Source organism: Neophocaena asiaeorientalis, unplaced genomic scaffold (genome assembly GCF_003031525.2).
Source record: "Neophocaena asiaeorientalis asiaeorientalis breed wild unplaced genomic scaffold, Neophocaena_asiaeorientalis_V1.1 scaffold136, whole genome shotgun sequence".
NCBI classification, from domain to species: Eukaryota; Metazoa; Chordata; class Mammalia; order Artiodactyla; family Phocoenidae; genus Neophocaena; species Neophocaena asiaeorientalis.
This window is the reverse complement of record NW_020185333.1, coordinates 2,194,809-2,220,236: the sequence shown is the minus strand read 5'-3', so window position 1 is coordinate 2,220,236 and position 25,428 is coordinate 2,194,809. Positions and strand designations below refer to the sequence as shown.

At 40.7% G+C, this 25,428-nt stretch overlaps 1 protein-coding gene across 1 annotated transcript in view; it reads left to right on the top strand.

Moving 5' to 3' along the window:
* The first annotated feature begins 14,305 nt into the window (after positions 1-14,305).
* BOC (BOC cell adhesion associated, oncogene regulated) overlaps positions 14,306-25,428 on the top strand; it is a 230,550-nt gene continuing 219,427 nt past the window's right edge. The window contains exon 1 of the mRNA XM_024735414.1: positions 14,306-14,466. The gene's annotated coding sequence lies outside the window, so the exon portion shown is untranslated. The remainder of the gene's footprint in view (positions 14,467-25,428) is intronic.

Genomic DNA, 25,428 nt, shown 5'->3' with positions numbered 1-25,428 from the left:
GAAAGTCATTTCCATGCATGTATTAGCTGTGTATAATTTACTTTCCTGAGAAAAATTCTTCCCTTCATCCTTTAATTCCTAGTTCCGCTGCCCCTTGTTCACCTCCCCCCAAATCTGGAACTTATCTCTTCCATCTCTGAACTCCCATCTCACTTTCTCTCTACCCCTCTTATGATACTGACTGCCCACAGTCTGCCTTGTTCTTGAGACATTTGTACCGAGTTCTGTAAGCACTTTCATGCAGGGATGTATATCCTCCCTCCTGCTGGCATATGGGTGCTCAGTAAATACTTGTTGAATAAATACTGAATGAATTAAGTAATGAATAAAAAAAGTCTTTCAATAAGAACCAAATACTAGCCTGGCATCAAGAATTTCTTAATTCAAGAAACACAATAGTTCTAGAAGTCACGGGAACACATTTGAAAGGCTAGGCATACATATGCATAATGTGTTAATAACCCATATGATAGTCTCCAAAAATTTTCCTTGATTCTAAAAGGCATCCTGTCACAGGTTTTAATTTAAAAAGCATGCTTCTACCTGACTACTTTTTGAAAATGTTGGCATTTTTAGGGCTGTTAAAAAAACAAACATTTTCTCTCAAAATGTAATTTGCACGCAAAAGCCTTAAGGAAACAGCCTCTGACTTGTACTCAGGAACTTTCATAAGATATAAGACTAACATGTTTCATTTGAATTCCTGAAGTGAATTTCGGTTTGGATTTTGATCTGAATGTATAGGCATAACTCCCAGTTTAAGATCTGGAGTATATAAGAATTACAATTTTCTTGGGTCAAATGCTGATTTTCACTTTATGGAAATATGTAAAGATAACCCCTTACAAGAATCTTATAATTATCTAAAGATACATGAAGTGATGATTGAAGAAAATGAAGAGTTTAGAGAAAAAAAGATAAGAAATGAGTTCCCAATAAACAGAAGTAAAAAGAGAGTGGAATTAAAGCACCCATTATTGAGAAATCAGACTCTTATAGAGCAACCTTTCAAACTCCATTCAATATATATTTTATTGTAACATATAGCTTCACAATAGAGTATAACTTAATAGCTTTAAGTGTAATTATTCCCCACGGACCTTTACACAGACACCTTAACAGCATTTGCTGAGGAAATCCACAGTCCGCAGTTATGGCTTGCTCAATACCCACCTCTCCACCAGGGGGCAGCAAGAGGCTGTACCCAGATTACTCTCTAATGGCTCCTGGTTTAGTTAGAAGCCAAGCAGAGCCTAATCTACATTCCAGCTCGCCAGTGGAATCCCAGCTTCACAACCTCAGCCAGAATGGAGACAAATCGACTTATCCCTGGCAGAAGAGATGCAAATTATCAAAGAAACGTCTTACAGCAAAGTAGATGCACATGATTTCAAGGCTTTGCCCCTAACTTGGAAGCAAGTCATGTGACCTGAAGGCATAGTTTTGGCCAGGAGTGGCTTAACCTAAATTTATTTTCAAGGCATAGAGTCACTTGAACCTGGGAATGGCAAGACTTAAAAAAAGAAAAAAGTTGATAATCAGATAATTGGATATATTTTTTTCTACATTAAAGACTCAATGCCCAGGAACTGACCTTGGAGAAAGTGAAATCATTATTCCTGCTCTTTGACAGCCTTGAGGCAAAATTTCCAAGTCAAATTTATAAGGTGTATAGGGATTTGGTTGCTTGTTTTGCTTTCTTCTCTCTTGCCAGTTACCTCCTGAGATCCGGGCATGGATCAGTAAAATCCCTCTGCCGTGGCTGCCAGCAAGTCTGTGCCTGATTCGGCGCCTTGCTGAAAAGGTACCAGGGCCTCTAGTGGAACATAACACCCTAGTACTAAGCCAAGGGACAGAGCCAAGCCACATTTCAGTGTCTGCCGCTGAACCAAGCTCTGAGCAGGGGCCATCTTTTCTGCCCAAGAAGTTGTTACTGGACTCTTTCAAGCGTTTGCTTTTGCGACTAAAAACTGGTCAAGAAAATGTTTTTGAAAATTAGGGTTCACTCAGAAAGGAGATAGTCTGTCTACACCTGACATTTTCAAGAGACACATCATCTGTGCACCCAGATACACACAAAAACACACATGCAGAGATGCACACTTGCCAAGAAACAAAAAGTTCTCAGGAGAATCATGGTCCTGAAAGCTTTCTCTCTTTTACACCAGTATTTACTGCTATCTCTTCTCATAAAATCTACTACAAGAGATGCTGGCATAGCAAGAATTTTACCTCAGGAATATATAGGAAAACAGGATCAGGGCAGTAAGCAGATGTATTCAAATAGTGACAAGGTACTCAAGTGTGATAAAGCCAGTACATGGAGTCACATCTAACTCAGGTCAACTCTAGAATAAAAACGAAGGATATTAAAATTGGCATGGAAAATCTCCCCCCATGAGCATGTAGGCATCACAAGAACAGGAATGTTTAGTTCCTTGTTCTAACAAGAAGCTATTCAGTTCCTCATTCTGACCTAAATGCCTAGAACAGTTCAGATGCTCAGTTAATGTGTCAAATGAAAAAAGTGCTTAAGAAAGTTACCGCATCAGAGACCAACATCTCTTAGTAAGTCCATCTCAGATAATCTTTCACCCCCTCCAGCATGAAGGCAGATCATGATTTCTTCAGCTGAACACTAGCTGATGTAGTTGTCTTGAGTCAAGGGGCCTTTAACAACAGTCATATCCAGAGAGGCAAGCTGTTTACCCCATGGGCACAGATGCTGACTGAATAAATGAGATTCACACTCTCTCTGGGGTAGTGTTGCCAGATTGAGCAAATAAAAATAGAGGATGCACAGTTAAATTTAAATTTCAGATAAGTGAATTTAGCGTAGGACAAAGACTTATACTAAAAAAAATTCACTAACTAAAATTCAAAGTTAACTGGGTGTCCTGTATTTTATCTGGTAATCCTAATCTGCAGTGTATACTACAGCATTTTGCTCTTCCTGAGCAAAATAGTGGGAGAATTGTCTCACTTTTTAATTGTTGGACTTCCCTGGTGGTGCAGTGGTTAAGCATCCGCCTGCCAATGCAGGGGACACGGGTTCGAGCTCTGGTCCGGGAAGATCCCATATGCCCGTGTGGTTCCCACGTGCGGAGCAACCAAGCCCGTGTGCCACGACTACTGAGCCTGTGCTCTGAAGCCTCCGAGCCACAACTGCTGAGCCCATGTGCCACGACTACTAAAGCCCATGCGCCTAGAGCCCATGCTCTGCAACAAGAGAAGCCACTGCACTGAGAAGCCCACACACCGCAACAAAGAGTAGCCCGCACTCGCCACAACTAGAGAAAGCCCTCATGCAGCAACAAAGACCCAACACAGCCAAAAATAAATAAATAAAATTCTATTAAATTAATTAAGTAATTGTGACCTTTCTCTCGGGTGACACAGATTGTATCTTTTTTTTTAACACATTTATTAGAGTATAATTGCTTTACAATGGTGTGTTAGTTTCTGCTTTATAACAAAGTGAATCAGCTATACATACACATATATCCCCATATCTCCTCTCTTTTGCATCTCCCTCCCACTCTCCCTATCCCACCCCTCTAGGTGGTCACAAAGCACTGAGCTGATCTGCCTGTGCTATGCGGCTGCTTCCCACTAGCTATCTATTTTACATTTGGTAGTGTATATATGTCAATGCTACTCTCTCACTTTGTCCCAGCTTGCCCTTCCCCCTCCCTGTGTCCTCAAGTCCATTCTCTACATCTGCATCTTTATTCCTGTCCTGCCCGTAGGTTCTTCAGAACCTTTTTTTTAAAAATTTTATTGTGACCATCAGTTGAAGGTCAATTGGAGGCGCCTCTCATTTAAATCTTTATTTGCTCTTGCTAAAATAAATATTTTTATGGGGGAAAGCAGTCCTTTAAGAAGACCTTATGGGGACTTCTCTGGTGGCACAGTGGACAGGACTCTGTGCTCCCAATGCAGGGGTTCGGGGTTCAATCCCTGGTCAGGGAACTAGATCCCACATGCATGCCTCAACTAAGACTTCTCATGCCACAACTAAGGAGCCCTGGAGCCGCAACTAAGGAGCCTACATGCCGCAGCTAAGGACCTGGTGAGCCACAACTAAGGAGCCCACCTGCTGCAACCAAGACCCAGCACAACCAAAATAAATTAATTAATTTTTTAAAAAGACGACTTTCTGTCTTCAATCATAAAATCAGATTTAAGAATAAAGAAAAAATAAGATGCAAATATAATTCTGACAGAATAACAATTATTCTCCAAAATAAGCCCCCAAACTGCAATTAAAATGCCTAGGGTACATTTATAGTTAGCACAAATACTAAAGGAATAAACAATAAGTTTCAATTGATCAGCTAGCATTTTGTGAACGCTTGTGGCTTTAAGAATGAATAAATAGACATGTTAACAGGAGGTGGGGAAACATCACAGAAGCACTGACTTTTAAAAAAAAGGAGCAGTCACATGTAGAGAAGCAGTCACAAGAGACTCTACAACTAAAGGAAATGAGAGTTGCGGGTAGGGCAGAGTTAGTAATACACAGCAAAACAGGGCTAAAATATTTCTTTTTTTTTTTTTGAATTTTTGAATTTTATTTTATTTATTTTTTTATACAGCAGGTTCTTCTTAGTTATCCATTTTATACATATTAGTGTATATATGTATACACTATATACGTATACACTATATACATATATAGATTCCATATATATGTGGATAAATACAGTATTTATTTTTCTCTTTCTGACTTACTTCACGCTGTATGACAGTCTCTAGGTCCATCCACCTCACTACAATTAACTCAATTTCGTTCCTTTTTATGGCTGAGTAATATTCCATTGTATATATGTGCCACATCTTTATCCATTCCTCTGTCAATGGACACTTAGGTTGCTTCCACATCCTGACTATTGTAAATAGAGTTGCAATAAACATTGTGGTACATGTTTCTTTTTCTTTTTTTTAACTTCTTTACTGGAGTATAATTGCTTTACAATGGTGTGTTAGTTTCTGCTGTATAACAAAGTGAATCACCTATACATATACATTTATCACCATATCTCCTCCCTCTTGCATCTCCCTTCCACCCTCCCTATCACACCCCTCTAGGTGGTCACAAAGCACTGAGTTGATCTCCCTGTGCTATGTGGCTGCTTCCCACTAGCTATTTATTTTACATTTGGTAGTATATATAAGTCCATGCCACTCTCTCTCTTCATCCCAGCTTACGCTTCCCCCTCCCCGTGTCCTCAAGTCCATTCTCTGCGTCTGTGTCTTTTTTCCTGTCCTGCCCCTAGGTTCTTCAGAACCATTTGTTTAAAAATTTTTTTTAGATTCCATATATATGTATTAGCACACGGTCTTTGTTTTTCTCTTTCTGACTTACTTCACTCTGTATGACAGACTCTAGGTTCATCCACCTCACTTAGGAATGCAAGAGATTTCTGTGCATTAATTTTGTATCCTGCTACTTTACCAAATTCATTGATTAGCTCTAGTAGTTTTCTGGTAGCATCTTTAGGATTCTCTATGTATAGTATCATGTCATCTGCAAATAGTGACAGCTTTACTTCTTTTCTGATTTGGATTCCTTTTATTTCTTTTTCTTCTCTGACTGTTGTGGCTAAAACTTCCAAAGCTATGTTGAATAATAGTGGTGAGAGTGGACAACCTTGTCTTGTTCCTGATCTTAGAGGAAATGGTTTCAGTTTGTCACCATTGAGAGTGATGTTGGTTGTGGGTTTGTCATATATGGCCTTTATCATGTTGAGGTATGTTCCCTCTATGCCTACATTCTGGAGGGATTTTATCGTAAATGGGTGTTGAATTGGGTCAAAAGCTTTTTCTGCATCTATTGAGATGATCATATGGTTTTTTTCCTTCAGTTTGTTAATATGGTGTATCACATTGATTGATTTGCATATATTGAAGAATCCTTGCGTTTCTGGGATAAACCCCACCTGATCTGGGTATATGATCATTTTAATGTGCTGTTGGATTCTGTTTGCTAGTATTTTGTTGAGGATTTTTGCATCTGTATTCATCAGAGATGTTGGTCTGTAGTTTTCTTTTTTGTGACATCTTTGTCTGGTTTTGGTATCAGGGTGATGGTGGCCTCGTAGAATGAGTTTGGAAGTGTCCTCCCTCTGCTATATTTTGGAAGACTGAGAAGGATAGGTGTTAGCTCTTCTCTAAGTGTTTGATGGAATTTGCCTGTGAAGCCATCTGGTCCTTATTTGTTGCTTTTCCCTTGCTGCTTTTAATATTTGTTCTTTGTATTTAATTTTTGATAGTTTGATTAATATGTGTCTTGGCATGTTTCTCCTTGGATTTTTCCTGTATGGGACTTTCTGTGCTTCCTAGACTTGATTGACTATTTCCTTTCCCATATTAGGGAAGTTTTCAACTATAATCTGTTCAAATGTTTTCTCAGTCCCTTTCTTTTTCTCTTCTTCTTCTGGGACCCCTATAATTCGAATGTTGGTGCATTTAATGTTGTCCCAGAGGTCTCTAAGACTGTCCTCAATTCTTTTCATTCTTTTTTGTTTATTCTGCTCTGCTGTAGTTATTTCCACTATTTTATCTTCCAGGTCACTTATCCGTTCTTCTGCCTCAGTTATTCTGCTATTGATTCCTTCTAGAGAATTTTAAATTTCATTTATTGTGTTGTTCCTCATTGTTTATTTGCTCTTTAGTTTTCTAGGTCCTTGTTAAACGTTTCTTGTATTTTCTCAATTCTATTTACAAGTTTTTGGATCATCTTTACTATCATTACTGTGAATTCTTTTTCAGGTAGACTGCCAGTTTACTCTTCATTTGTTAGTTCTGGTGGGTTTTCACCTTGCTCCTTCATCTGCTGTGATTTTCTCTGTCTTCTCATTTTGCTTTACTTCCTGTGTTTGGGGTCTCCTTTTCACAGGTTCATAGTTCCCATTGTTTTTGGTGTCTACCCCCAGTGGCTAAGGTTGGTTCAGTGGGTTGTGTAGGCTTCCTGGTGGAGGGGACTAGTGCCTGTGTTCTGGTGGATGAGGCTGGATCTTGTCTTTCTGGTGCACAGGACCGCATCCAGTGGTGTGTTTGGGAGTGTCTGTGACCTTATTGTGATTTTAGACAGCCTCTCTGCTAATGGGTGGGGTTGTGTTCCTGTCTTGCTAGTTGTTTGGCATAGGGTGTCCAGCACTGTAGCTTGCTGGTTGTTGAGTGGAGTTGGGTCTTAGCATTGAGATGGAGATCTCTCGGAGAGCTTTTGCCGTTTGATATTACGTGGAGCTGGGCGGTCTCTGGTGGACCAACGTCCTGAACTCTGCTCTCCCACCTCAGAAGCACAGGCCTGACACCCGGCTGGAGCACTAAGACCATGTCAGGCACACAGCCAGGTACATGGGGAGTTACTTGCCTTTTGGGAAGTCTGAGGTCTTCTGCCAGCATTCAGTAGGTGTTCTGTAGGAGTTGTTCCACATGTAGATGTATTTCTGGTGTATTTGTGGAGAGGAAGGTGATCTCCGCGTCTTACTCCTGCGCCATCTTGAAGGTCTCCCCAGATTGTATCTTTTTTACTTTGATGTACAAATGCCACTGTAGTATGATGATGACAATGGGTTCCATTTAATTCCTTTAAGTGTGCCATAGAAAATTCCAGTATTTGGAAATGTCCTCTGAACTCAGAGTTTTGAACACCACTAGTATAGTGTCTTTGGTATCAGCCTTGCTTTATCTGAATGAAGGGTCTGCCCTATAACATTCTTTATCCCCTATACTTTGGAAGATAATTTCTGGGCAGATACCTTAGTTGAGAAGGTTGAAACTAGACTTAGGAGGTCCTGTGTTTCCTGAGTGATTTCTGGCGAATTATCAGCCTCCTGATCATGAAGTGGTGATAAAACCCAATTGTGGGAGTTGGGCAGGAATTCATAATGCAAGAGTGTGGGGGGAAAGTATTGAATTAAGTAATGCTAATATGTACTCATTTTTTCCAACATGAATATGGCTTAGAAAAAGTGATCCCCTGACTTCTGTCCACAAACATCATGTATTAGTCCTGGACCAGAGCCAGTCTTTCCTGAGAACCCATACCTAGCTGTAAGCTAAACAAGTGATCAGTTCCTGGTTATAGTGTCTGAGGGACCTGGTCCACCTTTACCCAGAGCTCAGCCCTTGTACTTCATGGCTCAGCTCAGCCAGAAAGCTCAGTGGATAACCCTGGGTGACTTGGGTGGCGGTGGGGGTGGAGGTGGAGGAGTTGTAGGGGGCAGAGGAATTTAGCTGGTAATCAAGGAAGGAATACATAGGAATAAACTCTTTTCCATTAAAAAATTTTTGTTCAGCTAACCTCAAAGCTTAGTTTTAGAATTTTATAAAGAAAATGTTCCTTTGTCACTTGTAAGCATTATTGCTTTTTATTGAACTATACTATAAATGAGTACCATTGAATAAAAGGAGACCAATTAAATGAATAAAAATAAAACTCTTATCTTCCTATAAACCTCCATTATATTATATGGCATTTAAGACTTTTCACAAATTAACACCAATCTATCTTTCCAACCTCATTTCTTGCCACTTCTTTCTAGGACTGTCATACTCTACCCCAGGGTTGGGTCTTCGTTGCTGAGCTCGGGCTTTCTCTATTTGCGGCGAGCAGGGGCTGCTCTTAGTTGCAGTGCGTGGGCTTCTTATGGCGGTGGCTTCTCTTGTTGTGGAGCACGGGCTCTAGGCACATGGACTTCAGTAGTTGTGGTGCATGGGCTCAGTAATTGTGGCACATGGGCTCAGTAGTTGTGGCTCATGGTCTCTAGAGCACAGGCTCAGTAGTTGTGGCACACGGGCTTAGTTGCTCTGCAGCATGTGGGATCTTCCCAGACCAGGGCTCGAACCCATGTTCCCTGCATCGGCAGGCAGATTCTTAACCATTGTGCCACCAGGGAAGCCCTCTACTTATTCTAGAAAGCCTAAATCAAATGGTATCTATCTGTATAGTTTTCCTTACAATCTATGCCAGCGTAATTTCCTTCCCTTCCTCTGGCTGCCAGAGGCACTGCACACATCTTTACTACCAGTACTAATGGTGTTTACCACCCAGAGCTGCAATTATCCCCTCCTCTCAAGAGAGTGAGTTTCTCAAGAGCAAGGTCTCTATATCCACACTACCCAACACAGTGTGTGTGTGTGTGTGTGTGTGTGTGTGTGTGTGTGTGTCTCACCAAATATACACAGCACTCAAATAGATGTTTATGTAAGCACAAGCCAAAGTCCTGAGTTATAATATTTACTCTATATTTCCTAAAGGAATACATGGATTTCCATATTTATCAAGTAGATAAAATTAGACCAGACCCCACTAGACTTCTATGCTTCAGCAAATCTGGTTTACTCACCATTTTCCAAACACGCATGGTAATTTCCCATCTTTACACCACAGCTGAAATTTTCTTCCCCTGAAAGCATCTATTCTCATTTCTCCCAATTAAAATCTTCCTAAACACCACCTCTAGTTTTCACAACTCTAGACACACACTCACATGCACACACACTATGATCTCTTCCTTCTGAAAGCATCTTTGCTTTTTTTCTCTTCTTTTCTAGTTCTCCTCATTCTCCATCTTATTCCCAATGGTCTTCTCTTAAAGTTGGATTCTGCTCCTTGAAGGCAGAGACTCTATCTTCCTCTTTCTGCAGCTCCTCACCAAGGGACTTGCACATACTAGGCACTAATCAAGAATTTGTTGAATAGAAAAAATCAGAGGTCGTTTAAAAATACTCAGTTCCCACCAACAGTGCAGGAGGGTTCCCTTTTCTCCACACTGTCTCCAGCGTTTGTTGCTTGTAGATTTTTTTGATGATGGCCATTCTGACCAGTGTGAGGTGATAATTCATTGTAGTTTTGATTTGCATTTCTCTAATAATTAATGATGTTGAGCATCTTTTCATGTGCCTCTTGGCCATCTGTATGTCTTCTTTGGAGAAATGTCTGTTTAGGTCTTCTGCCCATTTTCTGATTGGGTTGTTTGTTTTTTTAATATTGAGCTGCATGAGCTGCTTGTATATTTTTGAGATTAATCCCTTGTCAGTTGCTTTGTTTGCAGATATTTTCTCCCATTCTCAGGGCTGTCTTTTTTCTTGTTTATGGTTTCCTTTGCTGTGCAAAAGCTTTTAAGTTTAATTAGGTCCCATTTGTTTATTTTTGTTTTTATTTTCATTACTCTAGGAGGTGGGTCAAAAAAGATCTTGCTGCGGTATATGTCAAAGACGGTTCTGCCTAAACAATGGAAAATTACTCAGCCATAAGAAGGAAAGAAAGTGTGCCATTTGCAGAGATGTGGATGGACCTAGAGACTGTCATACAGAGTGAAGTAAGTCAGAGAGAAAAAACAAATGTCGTATATTAACGCATATATATGGAATCTAGGAAAATGGTACAGATGAACCTATTTGAAAAGCAGAAATAGAGACACAGACATAGAGTGGGATGAATTGGGAGATTGGAATTGACATATATACACTATTATGTACAAAATAGGTAACTAATGAGAACCTACTGTATAGCACAAGGAACTCTGCTCAATGCTCTGTGGTGACCTAAATGGAAGGAAATCCAAAATGGAGGGGATATATGTATACGTATAGCTGATTCACTTTGCTGTACAGCAGAAACTAACACAACATTGTAAAGCAACTATACTCCAATAAGAAAAAAATAGTTCATATCCAGAGACAGATGTAAGTGTATACAGAAAGGAAGGGGATTGCAACCCATCATGGGGAAGCTTTAGAAAGATTAATTCACCTGGGTCAGGAAAGAATGGAGGTGCATTATCAGGAAACCACAGTAGTCCAAGGGTGAGGTAAAGCCATCGCTTTGATAATAACAAAGATGTCAGGAACGATTTCCAAACGATGGGGTACAGGATTTGGTAACTCGAAATGAGACAAGGGAGAGAGAGGAGTAGGAATAAATAATATTCAGATCCTGACTCTGGGTGCTGGGATGATGACAGCATCACTTACTGAAATATAAAGTTTTGGGGGAAAGGATAATGAGTGCAGCAGTTGAGTGTCAATGAGCCACCTCGATAGAAATATAACAGAGACAGTTGGAAAGATGAGCAGGAGGCTTAGACAAGCGGGGGAGCCCAGTGACGGAGTTTGGGAGTCAGTCATATAGCTGAGGCCAAGGGGCAATACAGGGAGACGGAGGGGTGGGGTCTGTGACAAGAGGAGAGGAGAGGGGCCGGTGAGGGAGGCGGGCGGGAGAAGGGGAAGGGGGGCACAGTGCTGTGAAGTAGCATTTCAAGGGCTTCAACACTGCAGGAACAGTAAGAATGAGGGCTGGAGATAGGCCAGTGGGTATATTGATGTGGTGGTCTGCTGCCTTTTGAGGATGAGACCCGTGGGGTAGAGGGCCTGAAAGCCAGACTGCTAGGAGGTATGGAGTGAAGGAGCAGTGAGAATGTAATGGCTAAGATAGAAGAAACCGATTTCCTCAACAAGTATGTCAGTAAGAGGAAGGCCGTTGGTACCACAATAGCTTAAGGGCATAGCAGGGTTCAGAAAGGTTGTGTTTGTTTTTAGGTTGTGCCTGAGACTGGAACTTGTTTGTTGACAGAGGGAAAGGAGCTCGAAAGTAGGAGATTTGGAAGCTATGAGACAGAAAATGTAATAAGCAAAGTCTTAGAGGAGGTGGGATAGGATTGGAGTCTCGGCGGAAGGGCTGGCTTTGGAAGGAGAAAAGACCTCTTCCTCCAAGAGAGAAGGAAAGAAAGCGGGAGGAGTGAGGAATCACATGACTAAGGCAAAGAGGGGGGTGGAGGGGCCTCACCGCCACACTTCCTTATCCACCAGAGCAGCAGGGGAAACCCTGTGCCCAGGTGTGCCCAGTTTGTGAAGCTGGAGTTACATGAGGACATCCTGAAACAAATGTGTCAGGGAGATGACAAGAGACAAGCGAAGGGGCGGCAAAGCAGCAGTGAGGCCCCAGGGTTCCTGTCAGATGGGCACATCTTTTCCTGGGAAGCTCCTTAGCCTTCAAGACCCAGTTCAAATGTTTCCTTCTCTGGCTCACCCAGGTGAAAACTGAACTCATGGGGGTCCTACTCCCCCACCCTGCCCCGCCCAGGCCCTGCAACCTTTATAAAAGTATTTACCTTGTATTTCAAGTTTCACTCATTTGTCTCTCCCATCAGTTTTTAAGCTTCTCAAAGGTCATAATTTATCAGTAAGTGCTCAAAAATAATGAGTGAGTGAATGAACCAAGGGATGGATGTGTGAATGAATGATATTTCCTCCCCCAGTGGAAGCTGACTTCTGCTTCCAGTGTATTAACGCAGAGAGAGACCTCAGGAGGGAGATCAGGGGAAAACTGCACGTGTGGATACATGTGAAGTAAAAGCAAATGAGAACAAGAATAGCCGTGAAACAAATGTGAAGCTCAAATGGTTTTCTCAAAAGCCATATGCAGTCCTGAATAGTAGGGGAAATGAGTGGAAGGATGGGAGCTAAGTGAAAAGAGTAACAGGCCCAAGAGATAATTTACAGTTGGGAATGGAATGACTTCCTAAATCGTAGAGTGTGTGGTCCAGGAGCAGAACACCACAGATGCAGTTACTGTAAAAAAAACCACTCGTGACTTTTTTTTGGCAAAAAGAAAGTCTGTTTTGAATCTGACAGTCTCTCTAGCAGCACATGACCTTGCCTTAAAAAACAACAGCTTCATGAAACCCTCGTTCAGACGGAATTCAGTTTAATGTGCATAACGGTACCTTCAAACACTGGTGATGCTGTTTACTGAATCCCAACACGTGCTCACAATCTTCCTGCTGGGTGGGTGTGATGCATCTGTTTTACACACAAGGAAATTGAGGCAAGGGGCAATTAGGTGAGGAACCCTAGGTCAGACACTAGTATATAGGGCCAAGATTAGAGACCAAGTCTTTCTTTTTTTTTTTAATTGAAGTATAGTTGATTTTCAATGTTGTGTTAGTTTCTGGTAAAGACCAAGTCTTTCTAACTGCAAAGCCCATATTTTTCTCACGATATTAAGCAGATGCTCCATCATATGTGATCAAAAAAGGGTAGTGAGGGGCCACCTGTAGAATCAAGGACGGCTTACTGAGTGAGCTATCTGGTCAGGCATGCAGGGTCCCGTGCTTAAAAGGGCCCTGTGCTTGGCTTCGTGTTATGCTGTTGCTGTCTTCAAATTCTTAATAAGTTTCAGCAAGAGGCCCTGCATTTTCATTTTGCACTGGGCCCCGCAAATTTTGTAGACAGTCCTGTGTAGAATCATAGAATGTTTGAGCTGGAAGGGCTTTGAGAGGTCATCATTTCCTTACCACCACCCATTTTAGAGGTGAGGAAACTGAGGCACAGCGAGGCGAACTGGCCGGCCTTCGGTCACACAGCTCATTGGTGGCAGAGCAGCAGCAGAACCCAGGTGTCCAGTTCTTCCTCTTTTACCACACCAAACCCTCGAGAGCCTTTAAAGTTAGAGAAGGGAGGTTTTTCCCCTTCCCTACAGGAGCTTATCTCTAGCCAAAATATCATTTGTGGCTGAGCTGGGTCAACTCATTTCACTTCTGGGCAAATGGCCCTGGGTTTTTCATAAAACCAAATGCACATTAAGCTGGATGTGATTCCAACAAAACCACAATGTCTACACTGTGGTAAAGAAGCCTTTAGCTGAGTCTCTCACCCAGCACCCGTCTCCCCTGCTGCAATCTCCCTAACGTGCATTTCTCATGCAGAGGAAGGCTGGCTAAACCAACGGCAGGCTGGGTCAGGGGGAGGCCAGGCTCAAGGGCAAAGCCCAAGCTCCTACCAAAGCTGACCCTGAGAAGAAGCAGCATTCTGGCACTGCCAATCTCTGTCCAGGGCCCAAGGCATAGATGTGCTCCTTCTCCTTACTTGGTAGCACATTAAGCCCCAGTAGCAGGACCTGTCAGAGCCACCCTCAGGTCAAGACAGAAGTGACCAAGCACTTGTAAAGGTTTGTGTTCATCTCTCCAGTGCCCATGTATTTGGAAGTTACAACGAGGAAGCCATAGTGTTCTGATTTTCATCCCAGAAAACATGTATTTGCCTCAGACACACCAGAGCGTGTGGCTCTGCTCAGGGGACAGCTGGTGCTGAGAGGCATCTGACTGTTTTGAAGGTCATGTGCATTCCCCCAGTGTGAAAGAGAAGAGGTGCAGCCCACGCAGGTCACCAAGGAAACTTGGTTATGTTACAAAAGAGTTTCTCGAGGTTTCCTGGTTTGGTGCAAATGTTTTGCCTGTACCACAGTATGAACAGTTTTCCCTTTCATTCAGAATGAACACAGTCTGTCTCAACACTGTTGTGGCATGGTCTCAACTGAGTGACCTGGTACCAACCAGAAGACCATTGTCCTTATGTCACATACATCACCACCTAACGAAGAAGCACCGTAAGAGCAGGGGATCTTACCTCTTGTTCACTGATGTGCCCAAGAACCTGAACAGAGGCTGGCACATGGTAAGTGCTCCTTGAATACCTGCTGTGTGAATCAATGCTCTTCGTGGCTTTGAGTGATCGTTGAGATATTGAGATAAATGAAAGACTAGAGTAGTGTCATAGCTTTTCATTCTAACATGACAACCAAAGAGGGGTATTTCAGGGACTCTGAGGAGGTAGAATGGATCCATGAGGTTTTGTGAGCATGTGATCCAAATGACAACAAGTAAAGATGGGGAAAATATTAGAAGTTATCAATTCATTCCGTGATTATTCCCCTAAGGGCTCTATTATTTAGGCTAATATTAGGAACTCTAGCACACATATGTATCTATGTATATGTGTATATTTATAAATATATTTATTGAGAAATATATATAATTTTTATTTGCTTATATGTGTATATATGTCTGTGTGCAAATATATGTGTGTGTTTATATATACATACATATATATATGAGAGAGAGAGTCTTTTTTTCTGGCATCATGACCCATGACTCCTAAATATTCCCTGTCTACTTTCACAAAACAGGAACATTCTTCTGTGGTACCACCTTTCCATTCTGGAAAATCAATGTCAACACAACACCAGCCTCAAATCTACTGACCGCATTCAGATTTCTCCAATTGTCCCATCATCTCTTTTTCCTCATTCCTCTCCAGGAACACCCATTCATTATCTCATTGTTCTCCTTCGGTGTGGAACATTTCCTCCTTCCTCCCCTGGCTGTGTGTCCTTGACAGTCTTAAAGAAGCATTGACTTTTCACTCACTAGGATGACCCTCAACTTGAATCAGTCAGTTGTTTCTCCGACTCAAGCCTTGCCTTCTCGGCACACACTAGGAGAAATGATGCTGCACCACATTAGGAGGCTGTGTTATACCAATCTGTCCCACTGCTGGTGATGTTAGTCTTGATCCTCTGGCCAAATTTGGGTCTGCCAAGTTCTCCACTGTGAAGTCACCATTTTTTCTTTGTACTTAATTAGTATTTTGTGGGGAGATATTCGAATATTACACCAATATACTATTCATCAAACCTTCACATTTTACAGTTGGAATTTTACTGTAAGGAAGAACTTCTCTTTCATTTGTTTACTTATACATTCATTTATTAGTATCAGGTGAAGTTATGGATTCTGATTTTATTCATTGAGTTTCAATCCAATATTTCCATCATTTATTTTGATGCTGTAGTTGTCCTAGACTTGGCCAGTGCAGACTCCTTCAAGCTGACTTCTTTATCCTATTGACATGTCCCTATCATTCTTTGGGAATTTCTTTACTTTCTGTCACAAGATGATTCAGGCTCATCTTGTTCTTTCCTTGCCCTAGCCTTACAATTACCTATTCCTCTAAGGCATCCTGGCTCCTTTTAGTGCAGGAGGTATTTAAAAGCCAAAATCTGGGGATTTGGTGTGCTCATTGCTACATATATCTATAACTTTTCTATATCTATGTATATATATGTATTTGAAAATTCATAAGTTCATACTGGTACTTCCAACTTCAATCCAACACCTCAGTATCTTTTTAGTTTTCCCAGTTTCCGTGTTTGAAAATCTTGTGAAAGTGAAAAGATGGTGAAAAATGTGGATCTGACTCTCCTCAATATACTTGTCTATTGATACTTGCTCAGCCAACTAATTTATTTGCTGAAGGTAACCAATCCCCAACCTTCCAGCTGCCTTCTCTACCTGTCACCTCTGCATCTTCCTCACTTTTTAAAAAATTGAAGTTTAGTTGATTTACAGTATTGTGTTAGTTTCAGGTGTTCAGCATAGTGGTTTTTTTTTTTTTGCAGATTATATTCCATTATAGGTTATTACAAGATATTGGGTGTAATTCCATGTGCTATACAGTAAATCTTTGGTGCTTATCTATTTTATGTATAATAGTTTGTATCTGTTAATCCTATACTCCTGATTTGTCCCTCCTCCCTCTTTGGTAACTAAGTTTGTTTTCTGTGTCTGTGAATCTATCTGTTTTATATCTAGATTCATTTGTATTAATTTTTAGATTTCACATATAAGTGATATCATATGGTATTTGTCTTTCTCTGTCTGACTTATTTCACTGAGCGTAGTATTCTGTAGGTCCATGCATGTTGCTGCAGATGGCAATATTTCATTCTTTTTTATGGCTGAGTAATAGTCCACTGTATATACATATACTGCATCTTCTTAAGTCAGTCAGCCATTGGTGGGCACTTGGGTCGCTTCCATGTCTTGGCTATTGTAAACAGTACTGCTGTGAACATCGGGGTGCACGTATCTTTTCGAATGAGACTTCTTGTTTTTTTCTGGATATATACCCAGGAGTGGACTTCCTGGATCATATGGTAATACTATTTCTGGTTCCTTAAGGAAACTCCATACTGTTTTTCATAGCAGTTTCACCAATTTACATTCCAAACAACAGTGTCCAAGGGTTCCCTTTTCTCCACACCCTCTCCAACATTTATTATTTGTAGACTTTTTGATGATAGCCATTCTGACCGGTGTGAGATGATACCTCATTGTGGTTTTGATTTGCATTTCTCTTATAATTAGTGATATTGAACATCTTTTCATGTGCCTGTATATCTGTATCTGTATATACCTGTATATCTTCTTTGGAAAAATGTCTATTTAGGTCCTCTGCCCAGTTTTTGTATCAGATTGTTTGTTTTTTGATATTGAGTTGTGTGCAGTTTGTGTATTTTCATGTTAACCCCTTGTCCATCACATCATTTGCAAATATTTTCTCGCATTCTGTACGTTGTCTTTTTGTTTTGTTGATGGTTTCTTTTGCTGTGCGGACGCTTTTAATCTTGATTAGATCCCATTTGTTTATTTTTGCTTTTCTTTCTTTTGCCTTGAGAGACTGATCTAAGAAAATATTGCTATGATTTGTGTCAAAGAATGTTTTGCTTATGTTCTCTTCTAGGAGTTTTATGGTGTCATGTCTTGCATTTAGAGTTTATTTTTGTATATGGTGGGAGGGAATGTTCTAATCTCACTGATTTACATGTAGCTGTCCAGCTTTCCCAGAACCACTTTTGAAGAGACTGTCTTTTCTCCATTGTATATTCTTGCCTGCTTTGTCATAGATTAACTGACCATAGCTGCGTGGATTTATTTCTTGGTTCTCTATTCTGTTCTATTGATCTATGTATCTGTTTTTGTGCCAATACCATGCTGTTTTGATTACTGTAGCTTTGTAGTATAGTCTAAAGTCTGGAAGAGTTATACCCAGCTTTGTTCTTTTTTCTCAGGATTGCTTTGGCAATTCTGGGTGTTTTGTGGTTCCATATAATTTTTAAGATTATTTGTTCTAGTTCTGTGAAAAATGTCATGGGTATTTTTATAGGGATTGCACTAAATCTGTAGATTGCTTTAGGTAGTATGGCCATTTTAACAATATCAAGTCTTTCAATCCAAGAGCATGAGATATCTTTCCATTTCTTTGCTATCAGGATGATGGTAGCCTCATAGAATGAATTTGTGAGTGTTCCCTCCTCTTCAGTTTTTTGGAGTAGTTTGAGAAGGATAGGTGTAAGTTTTTTGTATGTTTGGTAGAATTCCCCAGTGAAGCCATCCAGTCCTGGACTTTTGTTTGATGTTTTTCTTTAATGATTATTATTACAGATTCCATTCCACTTCTAATGATAAGTCTGTTCAAATTGTCTGTTTTTCTTGACTCAGTCTTTGCAGGCTGTATGTTTCTAGAAATTTGTCCATTTCTTCCAGATTGTCCAATTTGTAGTATCCTCTTAACGATTTTTTGTTTTCCTGTGGTATCAGTTGTTATTTCTCCTCTTTCATTTCTTACTTTGTTTATTTGAATCCTCTCTCTTCCTCTTGGTGAGCCTGGCTAGAGGTTTGTCAGTTTTGTTTATCTCTAAAAAACAGCAGCTCTTGATTTTATTGATCTTTTGAATTATTTGTTTGATCTCTATTTTATTTATTTCCTCTCTGATCTTTATTTTTTCCTTTCTTCTTCTGTCTTTGGGCCTTGTTTGTTCTTTTTCTAATTCATTTAGTGGTAGATTAGGTTGTTCATTTGAGATTTTTCTTATTTCCTGAAGAAGGCCTGTATCTCTATGAACTTCCCTCATAGAACTGCTTTTGCTGTGTCCCATAGATTTTGTAAAGTTGTGTTTTCATTTTTGTTTGTCTCAGGGTATTTTCTGATCTCTTCTTTGATCTTAATGTTGACCCATTGGTTTTTTGGTAGCACGTTGTTTAGTCTCCATGTGTTTGTTCCGTTTTTCCTTCTATAATTGACTTCTAGTTTTATACTGTTGTGGTCAGGAAAAATGTTTGATATAATTTCTGTACTTTCAAATTTGTTGAGGCTTGTTTTGTGACCTAGTATGTGGTCTATCCCAGAGAATATTCCATGCACACTTAAAAAGAATGTGTATTCTGTAGTGTCCTACAGATAAAAATTAAATCCAACTGTTCTATTGTATAATTTAGCATTTCTGTTGCTCAACTGATTTTCTTTCTGGATGATTGGTCCATTGATGTCAGTGGAATGTTAAAGTCTCCTACTGTTACTGTATTATTGTCAAGTTCTCCCTTTAGGTCTGTAAGTATCTGCTTTATATATTTCAGTGCTCCTATATTGAGTGCATATATGTTAATGAGTGTAATATCCTCTTCTTGTATTGATCCCTCTGTCATTGTATAATGCCCTTCTTTGTCTTTCTTTATGGCCTTTGTTTTAAAGTCTATTTTGTCTGATACAAGTATTGCTACCCCTGCTTTCTTGTCATTTCCATTTGCATGAAATATCTTTTTCCATCCCCTAACTTTCAATCTATATGTGTCTTTTTTGCCCTGAAGTGACTCTCTTGTAGGCAGCATATTGCAGGTTCTTGTTTTTTTATCCAGTCAGCCACTCTTTGTCTGTTGATCAGAGCATTTCGTTTTTTGACATTTAGAGTAATTATTAATAGATATATACTTATTGCCATTTTAATCCTTGTTTTCTAGTTGTTTTTGTAGTTCTTATTTGTTCTTTTCTTCTTTTTATTTTTCCTTTTGTGGTCTGATGATTCTCTTTTGTAGTATGCTTGAGTTCCTTTCTTTCTGGTTTTTGTGAATCTATTATGTTTTTGATTTGTGGTTGCCATGGAGTTCATAGCTGTTGATCCATAACTATATCTGTTTGCTTTAAACTGATAGTCATTCAAGTTCAAGCACATTGTCAGAGATCTACATTTTTATGCTTCCCTCCCCCATATTTTGTGATTTTGATATCCTATTTTAAAGCTTCATGCTTATCCTTTTACTGTTAATTGTAGTTATAATTGCTTTTACAGTTTTTTAAATCACTTTTTCATCTACATACTGACTTATTTAAGTGACCTTCAATTCTTACTATATATTTGCCTTTCCTGTTATGATTTTACCTTTCCTATAGATTTGTGCTTCTTTTCTATTTAGAGAAGACCCTTTAATATTTCTTGTAGGGTAGATTTTGTGTTGCTGAATTCTTTTAATTTTTGCTTATCTGAGAAATTCTTTATCTCTCCTTATATTCTAAATGATAATCTTGCTGAGTAGAGTACCTAGGTTGCAGGTTTTTCCTTTTCAGGACTTTGAATATATATCATGCCACTCCCTTCTGGTCTGCAAAGTTTCTGTAGTAAAATTGGCTGATAGCCTTATGGGGGTTCCCTTGTAAATAACTCTTTTTCTCTTGCTGTCTTGAGGATACTCTTTATCTTTAACTTTTGCCATTTTAATTATAATATGTCTTAGTGTGGGTCTGTTTGAGTTTATCTTGTTTGGGTCCTTCTGTCCTTCCCATATGTGGATATCTGTTTCCTTCTTAGGTTTGGGAAGCTTTGGGCCATAATTTCTTCAAATACATTTTAGACCCCTTTCTCTCTTCACCTTCTGGGACCCCTATTATGCATAGGTTGGCACACTTTATATTATCCCATAGGTCTCATATGTCGCTTTCATTTTTCTTTTTCATTTGTCTTTCTGTCTGCTGTTCTGATTGGGAATTTCCATTGTTCTATCTTCCAGATCACTTAGTTGTTTTTCTGTGTCATTTAGTCAGCTATTTATTGCTTCTAGATTGCTTTCTACCTTAGAAATTGAATTACCTATTTTTGATTGGTTCATCTCTATAGTTTCTAGTTCCTTGTTACAGTGATCTGCATTTATATTGATAATCTTTCTTAATTCAGTTGGCATTTTTATGACCACCTTTTTGACCTCAGGATCTGGTAGACAGGTGAGCTCTATTTCATTATTTGTTCTTTCAGGGGATTTCTCTTGCTCTTTTAATCAGAACCAGTTCTTCTGCCTTTGAATTTTCTTTAATTTTCTCTGTCTCTGAATTTAGGAGAAACAACTATATATTGTGGTTTTGAAGGCGTATTTTTATGTGGGAGAATCCCCATGTAGACAGTGTGTGTCCAGTGTCTTTGTTGTGAGGTCTGGTTTTGATATGGACACCAGCCATATCTTCTCTCCTCAGGGTATGCTGGCTGTTATCACCTTGATAGGGGATTTGGTTGGCGTTGGGAGACATAAAGCCAGTGCAGGGTGTGAGGCGGGACTTCCTCTCTGCTCCTTGGCAGTCACTGCCCTGTCAAGGGGTGGGGTGTGGTCCCCAGTTGTAGGAGTAGAAGCCCTGAGGGTCAAGCTCGATCAGGTTCTATTCCCCTCGAGTGTATGCCCTGCCCCTCGGTGGGGAGTGCTGAAGGAAGTGAGGCCCATGTGCTCACAGAGGACTAATGTGTCACCTGTGTAGGCACCCAGAGGTCTGCTCAGACATAGCCCAAGGTCACATCCCTTCCCTTGTTGTGCTGGTCCTAGATCTAGTGCAAGTCTGTGATGAGGAGTGGGTACAGCCAGAACATTCGCTGGACTGGGGCTGGGGGTTGGAGCATTGTGCCTGCAGGAATTGAGGTGGCTGTGCTGCCGCCAGAGATCTGGGCTGCCTCTGTAGCAGTCTTCTCCTGAGACCTGTCTGCCCCCGATCCAGCACTAAGCTGCAACGTGGAGTGCGTGGGGATGGAGCCCTCTCACTCAGCTGGGAGGAGAACTGCAAGTCCTCTCATGGTGCCACTCCAGCACGTGCTGGCAGTGGCTGCCACCACCTCACCTGGATCATACCTCAGGCCCGCCCCCCCCACCCCCGGAATATCTCTGTGTAGCTAGACTGAGTCTTTTTTTTTTTTTTTTTTTTTAGTAGATCTTTATTGGAGTATAATTGCTTCACAATACTGTGTTAGTTTCTGTTGTACAACAAAGTGAATCTGGGAGGGAGAAGCTGGGGCAAAGTGAGAGTAGACCAAGTCTTTTCCCATGGCCTGGTTGGCCCTGATCTCCCACCAGGCTATGGCATGGAGTGAGCAGGGCCAGGGTGTTCACCCCATTTGGATTGGGGAGTGCAGCAAGGCTACAGCCACCAGTACAAGGCTCTTTCCGCCCTGTCAGCAAGCCAACTGTGTGCATTCCCCATGAGTAGAGTCTAGGCTTCTCCAGCCCTTCTGTATGTCCCAGCGGTCCTTCCAGGAGCCAGAGGGTCTCTGGTGGGTGAGGTGGTGGCAGCCGCTGCACGTGGGTATAGCCAGTGGATGCACAGTTTTGTCTTAAGCACATCTCTGCCAGCACACCTCAGCTTTGGCCTGTGATGTCTGCTCTTGGCTGATCCAACCTTGGACCATCACTCAGCCACTTCATCGCCTTCTTTATTTAATCATTGCCATATAGCCTGGTAGGAATCACAAACCCAACACTAAACTCCACAAGCCAGAACTGCCAGGGTAGAGCAATATTAACCCATCTGAGCCAAAGTTATTGCCCTTTCTCCAGCTCCACACTAATGAAGAAACGTGTGAAATATTTATTCTGGAAGAGAAATTGAAATCAAGTGATTAGAAAAGGAGGATGAATGACTGCATTCTGATATTGCTTTCCTGGCTTTTGACGTTGCTAGAGAAAGCAAGAAAACCTTATTTGTGCTGTTAATTTTCATACTTTCATGCTTACATTATGGCTGAAAGGAAAGTCAGGTTTGGCTCCAGATGAAACATCTCTGCCTAGAAAAGGAACATTTTGTCCCAGAGCCACAACTGACATGGCCCTGCAAAGCAAGCTTACACAACAAAATTAGGGAAAAAGTTAAACAGGAGAATAACTAAAAAGAGAAAGAACCCAACAGAGGAGGTTCTTTAATTTATTAAACCTTTGTGAAGTCAGTATCTGATTGCTAATAATAGATTGGTCTGTAAAATCTTCCTCTGACCTGATGGTCAATTCCCAGAGATCACCATGAATGGCATTTTGAGAAGGAAACCTTGAGTAAATCACAGACTGACATGGACCACAAGAAAACTCCAGTGTGAGATGGAATTCATGCTGCATAAAGTTTAGCTCTAGGAGCACCTTCTCCTTTCAAAGATGCTAATATGGAAGGTTAAAGTTGATTATATTTTCATGGGTATGTATGTGTGCATTAAAAAATCAAAGCAACAGAATCAAGGTGCCAGCAGACTTGGTGTCTGGTGAGGGGCCCCTTCCCGGTTCATAGGTGGCTGGCCATCTTCTCACTGTGTCCTCACATGACAGGAAGGGGTGAGAGAACTTTCTGGGGTCTCTTTTATAAGGGCACTAATCCCAATCATGAGGGATCCACCCTTATAACCCAGTTACCTCCCAAGGATTCCACCTCCAAATACTATCATATTGGGGATTAGGTTTTAACGTGGCTCCGGTTAAGCCAGCCTCCAGAAGAGGGCAAAGCAATATGGTGTCTTGGGGAGGCTCCTGTTGAGAGCAGGACTTGAGTAAAGGGGAGGAAAGAAACATCTGTGTTTTTTCCTAGCCAGTCTTAATCATTATCCCCACCTCATTCCTAACCAGAGGCATCCCATCAGCCTACTCAGTTTCTAGGGAGAGGCAGAGAGGAACACAAACAAAGAAAAGGAGAGAGTAGAGAAGATGCCGAAGCATACAATTCATTGACTTTTAGAGATGGAAAAGGCCTTGAAGATTACTCAATCCAACCCCTCACTGAGAGTCGTGGAAATAGAGCCAAAGAGGTAAAATGACACTAAGGTCATACAGTTAGCAAGTGACACAGCCAGGGCTGGAACCACATCTCATCCACTACCCCTACTATGTGCCAGGTACTGTGATGGTTTCTAATCCTTGCTTTTCATACTGCTACTTCCAGTGTAACTTACTCACAAGTAGGGGGAAGCAGAGTGGAATTAAAGGAAGAACTGAGACTCAGTAATTCCTCCCTCCCAGCCAGCACATTGAACATGTAATGTTTCGGGAAGAACTGGGTTTATTAATTCCAACCACGTAGGGCCTGCCAACTTAGAAAAGACATGTGTGCTTGAAGAGCTGGTAATGAAGGTTCTGTGTATGTACCATCTGGTGTAATTGGGGAAAAGGCATCTTTTGTCCTAAATTGAGTTCCAAGTCACAATTTCTTAAATCACAACTTTTACTCCCTAGGAAACTACCAAAAATGAGGTGGTGATTTCAATTCTTTCCAGATGGAAAAAGGTTGATGTCAGCCTGAACATTGCCTCTACTAGTGTCATTTTTTCTGCCTGGCATAACTGGGCATCTGTGGTAGAGGCATCAGAGTTGGAATGAGTCCCTGAGACCAAACAGACCTCTCTAGGGCTATTTCATACCTGTTAGGATTGCACACCTCAGACCTGGGGAGAGAAACTTGTGCAGTGGCTACATCAGCTGAACATTCTCAAGACATAGAAGATTTGGTTCTGCACTTGCCTTCCAACCCTTGTCATCAGCATTAAACTCACATTATATTTTAAGAAGAGAGGTTCTTATTAAGTTAGCCTAAATAAAGCCTTTGTGAGAGAACAATTCCATGCTGGTCCCCAGAGCGGTGGATAGAATGTATAGCTTGATTGATCCTCTGCCTCTCTGATTGCACTGCTTATTCCAACAGAAGTAATAAAAGAATCAGTCCACCGTTGGCAAGGACTTTTCGTAGCAAGAAGATTACAGAGGTTTTCTTTAAAGGGTCATTTTGGGGACTAGACTAGGAGAAGATGAATTATATCAGATCGATCTCAAAATTCTTACTTTCTGCCTAATAATCATACTACTGAGATGACTTAAAAGACTAACTCATCAACCACAGATATATCCACTGAACAGATGGTGATCCCTGCATAGCTGGGAATAAAGTGGAACTGTAGAGACATGGAGCAAAGCAAAGCTGACCACTCATTCATGCTACTCTGAGGACAGCAATCCATCTCGATGAGATGCACTATTACATTATATGTGATCTTCATAACAATTCTGCTGGGTTATAGGGTGACCAACCATCCCAGTTTGCCCAGGACTGAAAGGGTTCCTGGGATGCAGAGTTTTAGTTTTAAAACCAGGATAGTCTCAGATGAACCAGAAAGGTCTGGTAACACCATTAAACCCCAGTTCCACCTATCCCCTAAATCACGAATTATGAAGCTGAGACTCCAAGAAATTAAGAAACTTGCTCAAAATCACAAACTATTTGATGGCAGAACCTGAATTGGTATCCCAGCCTGACTTCAAAGACAGGACCTTCCTTTCAGTAGCCTTTAAGGGGATTTATATTTGTTGACAGAGAAAGATGTGAAAATATTAAAGAGCTGGGTGTTTCCTTGTAGCTCTCCATGTTGGAGGCCTATTTAACAAGACAACAGGCTTAAAAACCAGGTTTGGATGAGAAAGAAGATTTCCTGAATTTCTTTGGAAGCATGAAAAACTCAGATGATAGCGTATCTCCCATATTTTATAGAAGATACAATTTCTGATTATGAAGACTAGGTCGTGAATAGGATAACCATGCATTCCATGTATCCCTTTAAGTATCAAATATTTTCATTGAACTATGTTGAAATTATAGGTATATTTATTTTCACATATACTTCATATATTTTCATTTGCTATATATAAATATATATATGTGTATATATATATATAAATGTGTGTGTAT